Raw genomic sequence first — 11,276 nt, 5'->3', positions numbered from 1 at the left:
AAGTAAGTTAGTTGTACAAGTAGACATAGAACACTTTCTTCCAACTATTTTTAATATGGTCAAGTAGAAAAAGAGTTCTCTCATCTTTATTATGTCTTTTTGAATTATGAGTTGGACAGACATTGATTTTTATTCTTCATCTATTGTTATGAATGAGATCAAGCAGATGTCAAACTTTTTTTCTCTATAGTTTTGAAAATGGTAATGTAGAAAATACCATTTATTATGGCATTTCAAATTATGAATCAAACAGACATTGGTTGTTTTTCCGTTATTTATTGTTGCAACAAGGGCAAGCAGAGGTCACACTCTTCTTAGTTGACCGGGCTATACTGGTGACCTAGTTAATCTCATTTTGATTAAAGATTGACCTGCTTCCAACAAAAGCGTTGTGCCTTAATAACAAGACACACTAGTTGGGGGTCCTTTGATGACATCCATTTTTTATGTCATGCATTTAGGATGTCCACTTGAATGATATGAGACTTCCTTTTAATCATAGCTTTCTATAGCTAAATACATTGATTGAGATCCTTCATTATGTGCTTTTAGCATGAAGTTAGAGTTTGATTTGGTGTGTTCATACCCGAAAGTGTTCACTATTTTTTGTCATCAATTTTGATGTGAGACATGTTTATTGCCCATTTGAATGTGTAATGTTCATGCTCCATCCATTTGGAGCCTCTCGTGGCTAGGGAATCTATAAAACTCTCTGATGCACGATAAGGCACAAAACTAAGGTTGGGATCGATGTGCCTGCATCATAGAGCTGTGCACTCATTGGAATTAATTATTTAGTATAACAAATGTAAAATTTCTATCTTAAAGTTTAGGGACCTTATGTTTTTGATACGTAGTTTCTCATAGCTATCGAATTCATGGAACCCCTCAACACAAATTTTAGGCAGAAAACTAGGGTTTGTACTGATGTGAAAGTGCTCAAAAGCAGTTACCTTTGGTGGGGAAATATTTTTTAATTAGGTACATGTTTGATTCCCATTTGAATGTTCGAGATCCATTTTTCATTCATAAATAGCCTTTAAATGTTCATTGATTGGTAAAAACCTCCCCCTCAAACTCTAGCATAAAAGAAGCAAAAACTTGATTTTTGAATCCCTCATGGGGCTCCTGCACCCATTTTGTGTGCCTAGGTACCAAGAATAGTGGGTCCATATGGTAAAAAAAAATCTAGGTACTCCTACCCCCATTTTGGGTGCCTAGGCCCCTAGAGTTATGCTGCCATAGAAGGAGAAAAGATCTGCTTAGGCACCCAAACTATTTCCTAACCAAAAAGATCTATTGCTAGCTCAAACAGAGGAGCCTTACATGCATTACATGTGGATTAAAATCCATATCTTCTCACATGCTTCTTAAGAAACTTTTGGTATAAGATAATGGGATTTAAAGAGTTTTTTCCATTTTTGATAGAGAGATCCCTTGAGAAGCTGCATGCAAAGATTTTCCTAGGAAGGAGAAAAGATCTGCTCGGGGTTTTTATCTAAGAGAAGGAAAAAGTGTTGAAGAGATTTTTTTCATTAGAGAGCTTAGCATGAAGAGGATAGCTTTGAGAGAGGAGAGCCTTGGAACTTGTTGTGAGAGAACTTGGAAGTTCTTGAGACTACTTGGAGTGGGCTAAAATTCTAATAACCTTTTCTTCTTCTTGATCGTCTTCTTATTCTTCTCCTTCCTCTCCATCTTTTTTTCCTACCTCTCTACCACTTTTTGGCATGTAAGATAGCTTCAATGAGGAGTTTCTTTTAAGAAAAAGATGAAGCCATCATCTTCTTTGCAAAGAGGCTAGGATCAAGCAAAAGGCACACGACTTCAATCGCTGTGAAGGTAAAATTTCATCAAAACTTGTTTTTTTTCCTCTTGTAGAAAAATTTTTAGGATTTGTGTAAGAGATATTATGATTAGGGTAATGTTAGAGAAAGCCCCATAGGCTAAGACGCTCATTGCTACAGCCCTAAAATCCTTGAGCACACCTCCCTTAACCCAAGTCCAAAAATCTTATTTGATTTGAGATTGTAGCAATCATGCAATTACTTTGATGATTCTATTTCTTTAACATGATGAATGGAATCCATTCAATCCTAAAGAACAACAATCTTTTCAATCCTTCCCTTTTTGAGGCTATATAGCCTTTCCTCATGAAATCCTTCATTTTTTGTCCTAAAAAATGGAGGTTGGCCTTTCGTCATCCCGCATGATGACATGTGAATATATTGTGCGTATTTATTGACTCAATTCTATCTTTTTGCATGTTTATTTCCTATTTTTAGAATTTTTGGTGTTGTATTGTAGGAATCAGTTCAAGGGAGCAATCAGACTTTGAAACTTGGTAAAAATGAGCAATAAAAAGTTCTAGTGCTATGCAATGGGACTGGGCGCCTAGGCAACAGAATCAGTCTAGAAAGGAATAATTTACCAAGCAGTTGGAAATTTGGCGCTATGGCAGCATCATTGGAGCACTGGAAGCAAGCACTTAGGCACTACTAACCTTAGGTGCCTAGGTGCCTAAACTGAAGGAATTTTCAGGATATTTCTCGAGCATCTGACATGCTTATGCTACAAGAGTGGTGCCTAAGCGCTATAGCATGACACCTGGGTATCAAAATGCAAGAACCTGGGTGCTGCAAATTAAGAAAAATTATGGCGCTCCAGTGCCTCCCATGGGTGTCTAGGCGTCAGTAAGCGAAAATAGGTAATTTTAATAGTTGGAGAGTTGACTTAATAAATTGATACAAAAATGAGGGGGAATTTTCCTGATTTTTTCTGCAACTTCGAGTGTAAAGAATTGAAGAAGAAGGTCAAAGAGCTTGTAAGGAGATTAAGAGAGAGGAAAAGTGAGTATTTGGGAGAATTGAGAGAGTTTGTTTCTTATTGTTGGCGACCTATACTTATTGTCTGATTGGGAAAGAGATAAGTGCAATATAGTTGTAATTTCTTCAAGATTCCTCTGTAAAGACTTTGTTTTTGATGTTTAATCATAACAATATGTTTGTGTTGATGAAATTTATCAAGATCTGTGATTAATCTACTTGTTTCTCTCTTGAATTGGAATGTTGATTTGATATGAGTAAGAATTTGAGAATGTTTTTGCAGTAAATTGATTTTTAAATTGGTGTGTTAACTTGTGAATTTATTTTACATTCTTACTAGCTAGTGCATTGTTAAAAACTTTTGTAAGCATTGGGATTCAGAAGGATTCTTTATGGAACGAGAGAGTTAACCACATAAACTCATTGGATCAGGGATATTTCCAATGAATTTATGCAATCTATTAGGATTTTTTTAGGAAGATAAAGTGTTTTAGGGAACTAAACTTGAGAATGCTAATCTTTCTTAGACCACTGGAAGAGGATAAGGAAGAATTTTCTCCTTATTGCTATTGACTTAAAATATAATCCTAAGTTATTATCCATCACTTGACCTATTCAAGGGAGAAATCTATTAACACTTGAATTTCCTTAAGAATTCTTTTCTTGCTAGGAAAGAACTTTTTTCAAACTTCAATAGATAATTTATTGAACTTTAATATCAAACTTTTCAGTCTAGGACTTAGATTAATGAACTAATTTTTTTTAAATTGTGTTTACCTTGTTCTCTGTGAGATCAACAACCAGACTCAAAATTGGTAGTAATGATATGCCACATATTCTTGCATGAGTTTTTAGTGCTTTGTAGCAATTATTGCAAGTCACAGGATGAACAGTTGGTACACCTAACCATCACCGAGTCTAGATCTCGAAAAGATTGTTAGCGTGAGTTACATTTTCCATCAAATGTGATTGAGCCGTTTTGCATGTTCTCCTCTTTATTTTCACGAGCATTTAGCATTTGACATATGTAGCATTTATTTCTCTTTTAGCAAAACTCGTGAAAATGTATATTTTGATATAATTGTATTTTGATGCTTAAAATTCATCAGATTGCATTTTTTATGTGGGATAGAACTTGGCATTGAAGTGCATGTATAATTATTTTGATATATGCATTTTCAAATTGAAGTGTGAGAAGTTGTGTCGGGCTTAATGCCTATATTTTTTATTATGTAAAAATATGTTTGGTTTGATGGTCATATTTCCATGTGTGTGAAAATTATTTTTGTTCGATGGCTATTGTGTGCAAAATCACATTTTTCAGTATGTGTCTAGTATTCAACAACACACTTCACTATATGTGAATGGTTAAATACATACATACCTTATGAAGAGGTAACTAACATATAAAGCCTACCCGATGCGTAGTTGTCCTTCACGCTACCATATTTTTTTATGAAACCACCCAGGAGTCTCGGTAAATCATATTGTGTCACTTAATATGTGTAAAGATACTTAGACCCTAAACTTATATAGTGCACAAATTCTGTTCATTCAGGTGAATGCCTCTCATCGAGCATGAAGCACACCATCTACAACTCATAGTATGATTTAGGATTTGTTATGTGTGAGTCACATATCATGTGTTTTTTGAGCTTATCACCTACATGAGCTTGTTTGAGTGCCTCTTAGGTCAGGTGTAATTCCCCTTTGGGGTGTCTTATACTCAATTCAATAAAACTTAATCTCATTTGTGCATGTTTTGTCTACTTTATGCTTGAGCATCTGGGTTGCCTCTTGGGCGAGGTGTAATCCCCATAGAGTGAGTGTCTTGTACCCAAGGCACCCAGTCTACATGTGTTATATAGGTGTGGCCCTTTTATGTTTTCCACCTACAAGCATAGCATTCACGTTATGGACAAATGTCATCATATGAGGGTGATGAACGCATGGCACATTCAAGACGGTTAGTTCACCTAAAACTAGTGTGCCTCATGTTGTCCCTGGCTTGGGTCATACTTATCTAACCTATGATCCTACCTTGGCATCCCCTCTATTCAAGTACAATCAAGAGAAATTGTATTTGTGCATAGTTTTCATGCTTTCTTTATTTATATACAGTAGCTTACTTCATACGATTATGCCAAATGGGCAATTCATATGTGTTTGCACATGTGGTTAGATGTGATTGTTCATCAAGCTTGACCCTCACATCTAATCCACCTTTTGGCATCCAATGAGATTACTCTCCCCTTGATAAAGGATATCATATCAAGTCCAATCCCTTAGCACATCACTTGCACTGACACCTCGATCGAGTGATCATGATATAATAATTCACTTTGCATGTTGCATGTGCATTGCCTAGTTATTTTGTTGAAAAATTATGCTCGTTAAATGAGTGACACGTTATTAGTTTCAATGCTTTAATGAGCATCACTCAAGAAGATATCTTAGCAAGAATTGCAAATTATAGCATTTCAATCAGCATGCATATGTTTGTGTGAGTTTCCAAGAGGTCTAATATGTGTCACTTAGTATTTTCATTTCTTAGGATTTATTTATATTTTCATTATCGCTATTCATCATATTTTTAAAACTTATTTTAAAACTAATGAGTACATAGCTTAAGACATATGTAAGGCCAAATCATTTAAATTTTATATGTGTATAAAATATTCATTTTAGTGGGACTTATTAGAATTCTTAGGTCCTTAAGATGGGGTCAGGGACAACAATCCATTCATATATGTCAGCCTTAGCCATACTTTTTGCATACATCTAGATGCTTGTGTTAGGTCATCTTCTTTTAGAGGTTTTTCTAGAATAGGGTAGATTGTAGTTAAGATTTTTATATGCCCTACTTTTGTTGATGTTTTTTACCTAACCACACATTTTTATCCTTCCTTTGTGTGTTTATGGAGTTTCAAATGTGGGCACTAGTATATTTGGATCTATCTTTTTGAAGGAATCCATGTCTAATTGGTATGAGTCAAAAATACTAATGTTATATTTTTAGACATTGTTTAACTCTCGTCCTGTTGAGCATGGTCCACCATATTGCATGTATATAACCCATGCTAACCTCTTTATTGCATGTTGAGTCATTTGTTTTAGACCTTTTATATGTGTTATGTTTATAATCCCTTGAGAAATATGTATAAAAAATAAAAGTATGGGTATGGGTTCTAAGGTGCTTAATGTGTGGAACCACATGGTGAGGACTATGAGCAGTTTACTCATGTCATGTACCTTAATTCTGAATTTACAGTTGTTGTATAGAATTAGGACCAATAATGTGTACAAGGAGCTTGACCGACTTTTTCTGCTTTTTAGGACATGTTTTTGATCCAACTACATCGACCTTTAGTATTTATTTATGTGGGTTGTTTATTTCAAGTTGAGAGCCGAATTTTCTCTTCCTTGCACTTTGGATTATCTCGGCTCATCGTATATGTAGTTAGGCTCTCTAAGAACATAAAATTTCTTTCTTATAAAAAACCTAATAAGAAGATATTAATATTAGTCAAAATTAAAGAACTAAATAGTATATATTTTTAAAAGTGGCACTAACTAATTTGTGTGGCCTTCGGGCTAATTTTAAAATGGGATTCTTGCATGACTATCATTTAATTCATATTGAATAAGGTATTTATATGTAAAATTATTTAGAGAATTGAATAAGTTTTTATGTCTCAAGGAAAAGTCCCCATGATTCTTCAATTCATCTGTTGAAGCATTGTCTTAATACTTAGGTGGTTGTCGAGTAGGTTTAAAATTTTAGAGGCTTCCGATCCATAAGGGGTATAAGTCCATCGTGAGAGCATTTTAGCTTTGTGGTTGCACCACTTTTTCCTTTATTTTCTAATGGATTATTGTAATTTTATTAGCAAGTAAAGCCCAACTTCTACCTGTTCCATATGTAGAGGATCATAGGGTTTAGAGGTTTCTTTCCTTTGACCTTAAGGCTAATAAGGTTCACTTGGATGATGCAACACATGGGTTGCTAATAAAGGATCTCTGGTCGGGTTGGGTTGGCTGCCTTCATGCCTAAGTAGACATAAGTTTTGAATAACTTAGGATGATAGATCCATGGAGTCTCAATCTGGCTATCTCCACCAGATTAGGACTTCTGTACCTTCTCTTGACATACTCTGGCTGATCCTTTTCTACCCTTTTGACACATTGTTGATGTTATTTTGTAGGAGCTGAATGACAACATATTGTCACCCATTTTGGATACGATGAATCACAATCTGCCCTTATGGTGTTGTTAGGCCTTGAAGCATAATTTGGACCCTATTGAGATGACTTAGTTAGCTCATAAAGTCTCGTTTGCCAATGAGGTGTCTCCAATTAGGATGTGAGAAAACTCACTCTCTACTCCTATGACTTAGTATGAGCTTTGAAAGAATCAAGATCTCTTATTTGAGATATTCATCCCTTTGGAACACCCTTTTTTACTAATTATCACATAATGTAAGCATGATTTCTATTATTGAGAGTATTTTTAGTTATCCTTAAGATGTAATTAACCAAAGGAGCACGCTTATTCTAGAGTAGATCTCAACCTAAGAACAAAACTTAATTTTTGATTCTTTATTTTTATGGGTTGCTTATGTAGGAGAATCTTTTTGTGGATATGTGTTTCAAGGTGTTTTTATTAGATCTCCCTTTGGATGTATGCTCTTGACCTATATTATGAGGATTGCTTTACATAAGTTCTCCATATTTTTTTTATTTTTTTTTCTAGTTTTTTCTTATTTCTTTCTTAATAATTCCTCCTCTTTTCTAAATTATTTTGATGATCCAACAAAGAGGGCTATGTGGAAAGAATAATGATAAGATGATAATTAGACAAGCTAGCATCTCCAAGTTAAAAAAGAACCAAAACACTCTATTAATAAGGTTAAAGATTTCCTCTGAGTAGAGAGTGTGTTATTTTTGGGAGGATACTTGACTGCACTCCTCATGAGTGTAGACCAGTTGGAAGAATTTAGAGAGGGAGAATTTAAATAGCTATATATAATGAAGAATCCTTTTTAGGATTTATCATCTGATTTTACTCTAAACATACCATTTGGAAGATGATTACAGGAGTGAGATTGCAAATTTTTTAATATTCTAAGCATGGTGTGAGGAGGAACAATGTTTTTTGGAAGATTTTAGAATAGGAATGACACTAAATAAGTTAGGAAACCCTTCATGATAGCTAAAATTTGGGATGATTGATCAACGACTATTGAGAAGACAATTTGATCCCAAAGAATTCTTTTGGGCTTGATCTGATCTAACAAAGTCTGGTTGAGGACGCTAAACCAAACACTATTTTGGAAGGCAACCCAAGTGTTATCCTTTGATTTGAGCATTTTTTTGTGTTTTCATGTTGTGTTTTACTTCTAGTATTCCTTGAATTTGTTTTTGTGTGTGGTAAAATAAGTATTTCAATGTCGTGAGTCCATACATGTTTTTTAGATTTTATGTGGGCTCCATAGATTTTCTGTAATATGCTTCATGTTTATGTTCACTAGCCATGCTAACCTTTTCTACAAAAATATACCCCATTGTAGCCTACTTTCCTCTTTCCATTCATACATTTTCTTATATCACATCCATAGGATAAAAAATAAGTTTTTGGGAGGGAGTTATGCATGTACACTTGCTTGAGAGTAATACATACATTTAAGTTGTGATTATATCTTTTTATTAATAACTCATGATAGGAATCCCAATAATTTAACAATACAAGAACCGTAAAAATTCTAAAAATAATTAAAATGGTATAATTAAAATATAAGTAATTTACTAGAGATACTCTTAAGCCTTTTAGTTGTTTACTTAACTAGTTTGATTGAGTCTAGACCTTTAAATAGATTATAATATTTCATAGTTCACATTAAGAAGCATTTGATAAATATTAATTATGAGATATTAAAATTTCAAAATTCTTAAAATAAATATTTTGAACAAATAAAGTAATTCTTAGTTAAATTAAAGATAAATTTGGCCTAGGAAGAAAAATGAAGAAAAAAAAAGAAAAAAAAATTTCAAGGTACTAAGTAAAAAAGAAAAGCAAGTGCCTAGTAATTTTTTGAAAAGTTTGAGCTTGGGCTTGAAAAATAAAAAGGGGTTTCTAAATACTTTCATAATTAATGAGACTTAAAAATATCTTAATGAAATTCTTATGATATTATATTAAGGAAAATATTAAGTGATTTTAAATTAGTTGGTTACCTTTTAAATGATTTAAAATTATACATGGGGAATGAAAATATTTAAGTCACATCAAATTAAGAGCTTTGGGATCTGTTTAGGACAAGGAAGATGGAAATTAAAGAAAGGGATATATTATTAGATATTAATGAAACATTTACCATAAAATGATATTTGCGTGCCTGTTATTTCACTTATGTAGTCTAGTAAGAAAATAAGAAAGTTCCCACATGAGACCTATAGATATTATTTGAGTTCAATTATGTACAGAATTACTTGAGGGCAAGTGATAGACAAGTTTGAGAGAATTAACATGAGGGAAATTTATGTTATTTTACCACTTGAAATACTATACTTTCTTAATTAAATATTATGATTTATGCTTGTGGAAGGTTTATGGAAATATTTTGCCGATTAAAGTTGTCAAGTGCACATCACAAAATCAAAATACAAAGTCATCAAATTTAGGAGAGTGGTGTAGTTACTTTGAAAGTTGGTTTAATTACATTGGGTTCACTATTGATGCAACATAACTATACCATACCTTGGCATAACTATGTAAGTTGGGTGTAGCTATAATAACCATGACAAGGTTTTTTCACTGCCCGGGCAGATCAAATTGACAAGATTTTCCATGGAAGTTTTTGAAAGAGCAATATAATTTTGGGCATGACCTAAATAAAGTTGGGCAAGCTTTGGAAGCTCTCTTTAGTAATTTAGAGTTCTTCTTCAGACCCTATGTAAGTTTTTTTCTTTTAGTTTTGAGCGTGCTTGTATGAGAGAGAGGTTGAGTTCTGTGTGTGAGAGAGATTATGAAGATTTTATCATTATAAGGTGAATATTTTGTGTATTACTAAAAACAATTTTCTTGGATATAAGTATGAAAATTATTGTGCTTGTATCCTCAAATATTTTAATGAAAATTTCAAATTTTTTTCCTTAACGCTTTGTAGCCAAATTTGTTTTCATGTTTGACCAAAAGAAAATATGTTGAGATTTTCATACCTATTTTACACTATTTTTGATGATATTTCACTTTAAGGAAAGGTATTTTTGATTTTTTGTTGCAAGAATGATGAATTAGGGACATTGGAGCAAAAAGATGCAAAAAGGAGTGAATTTGGAGCGAAAAAAACCAAAATGTGAAGATTTAAACTAAGGCGCCGACAGCGAGCTCGACGTTTAAACTAAGGCGCCGACAGCGCCGACGGTAAGAATTTCCTGAGACTCCAGATTAAATAATTTAGAAGGCCCACCGACAACCCCCTCGAGGACGCCGATGGTGAGATCAGCAGTTATGTCCAAAGGTGCATTGAATGTGGACGATTTTTTGAGGGATGCTTAGGCAACTCTTGGGAAAACTCTTCCACATCTTTAAAAGAAGATTTTGGCCGAAAATTAGAGGGGCGAGGCTCGAGAGAGGCTCAAGAGTTCGAGGAGTTGGAATAAAGGTGCATTGAATGTGGACGATTTTTTGAGGGATGCTTAGGCAACTCTTGGGAAAACTCTTCCACATCTTTAAAAGAAGATTTTGGCCGAAAATTAGAGGGGAGAGGCTCGAGAGATAAACTCATCCACAACTTTAAAAGAAGATTTTGGTCGAAAATTGAAGAGTTAGAACAGCGTACAAGAGTCTCAATAGTGTGTAGAGAGTCTAATTATCAGGAATTCTTTGAGAGATTGTAAGAGTGAAGGGAAAGTGAGAGATTTCTTCCTCCTTGCCACTTCAAAGAGGAATTCTATGTACTGTAAAGAAAGGAAGAGATTCAAAGGAACTTCAAGGAGTTTGCTTGTGGAGGAATGTATGATTTTGCTTTTATATATAAATTCTGTGTTTTGTTGTGTCTTCCCCATGAGTTCTGAGTAATTTTCTCTATCTTTCTCCTTGTTTTGAGATTTTTGAAATGGTGATTTGAATTGGTTGAGCCATGAAAATGCTAAAGAAGTTGTGACGATCTTTTCACTTCGATCTTAATTTACTTTTCAATCTGACCAATTGATTTGTTAAAATATGTTGAGTTTTACAACTAAAGTGAAGATTACAACCAAGATTTAAGGAGGTCAAAGCCCATAGAAATTGGGTGCAAATAAATAGGGAAATAAAATTATCGGACGTAGAATTGGAGATTTTAGAGTGACAGACTAAAATCCTCAATTCGGCCATATCATTTGGGTGATGAAGTGTAGATGTTAGCCCTCAGGCAAGGGAAACGTGGAAGCTCCGAAGTGGTGCCCCCCAGC

The sequence above is a fragment of the Phalaenopsis equestris genome, unplaced genomic scaffold (assembly GCF_001263595.1).
Source record: "Phalaenopsis equestris unplaced genomic scaffold, ASM126359v1 Scaffold000777, whole genome shotgun sequence".
NCBI classification, from domain to species: domain Eukaryota; kingdom Viridiplantae; phylum Streptophyta; class Magnoliopsida; order Asparagales; family Orchidaceae; genus Phalaenopsis; species Phalaenopsis equestris.
Note: the sequence above shows the minus strand (reverse complement) of the source record.